Below are 716 nucleotides of genomic sequence, written 5' to 3' on the forward strand. Positions count from 1 at the left end.
TCCCCCATGGGTCCCCAAAGGCTTGCCAGGAGCCTGCTCCAGCATGGGCTTCCCATGGGGTCACAGCCTCCTTGGGGCACCCCCTACTCCTGTGTGGGGTCCTCCGTGGGCTGCAGGGGGGGAATCTGCTCCACCATGGACCTCCGTGGGCTGCAGGGGGGTATCTGCTCCCCCCTGGGTCCCTCCATGGGCTGCAGGTGGTGATCTGCTCCCCTGTGGACCTCCATGGGTTTTAGGTGGGAATCTGCTCCCCCATGGACCTCCATGGGCTTCTGGGTGGGATCTTCTCCCCCGTGGGCCTCCCTGGGCTGCAGGGGGAATCTGCTCCCCTGTGGAACTCCATGGCCTGCAGGGGGAGATCTGCTCCCCTGTGGACCTCCCTGGGCTGTGGGTGGGGATCTGCTCCCCCATGGACCCCCATGGGCTGCAGGGTGGGGATCTGCTCCCCTCTGGATCCTTCCATGGGCTGCAGGTGGTGATCTGCTCCCCTGTGACCTCCATGGGTTTTAGGTCGGAATCTGCTCCCCTGTGGACCTCCATGGGCTTTAGGTGGGGATCTGCTCCCCTGTGGACCTCCATGGGCTTTAGGTGGGGATCTGCTCCCCTGTGGACCTCCATGGGCTTTAGGTGGGGATCTGCTCCCCCATGGACCTCCCTGGGCTGCAGGGGGGAAGCCTGCCCCACCATGGGCTGCACCAGGGGCTGCGGGGGAATGT

General features: G+C 65.4%; 1 protein-coding gene across 1 annotated transcript in view; it reads left to right on the top strand.

Annotated features, from left to right (window-relative positions):
* LOC104129726 (maltase-glucoamylase, intestinal) overlaps nucleotides 1–716 on the top strand; it is a gene marked incomplete at its 5' end in the record, with an annotated part of 53,605 nt that overhangs the window by 45,638 nt on the left and 7,251 nt on the right. The gene's annotated exons all lie outside the window — the stretch shown is intronic.

This window comes from Egretta garzetta, unplaced genomic scaffold, assembly GCF_000687185.1.
Source record: "Egretta garzetta isolate BGI_Z169 unplaced genomic scaffold, ASM68718v1 scaffold740, whole genome shotgun sequence".
Lineage (NCBI taxonomy): Eukaryota > Metazoa > Chordata > Aves > Pelecaniformes > Ardeidae > Egretta > Egretta garzetta.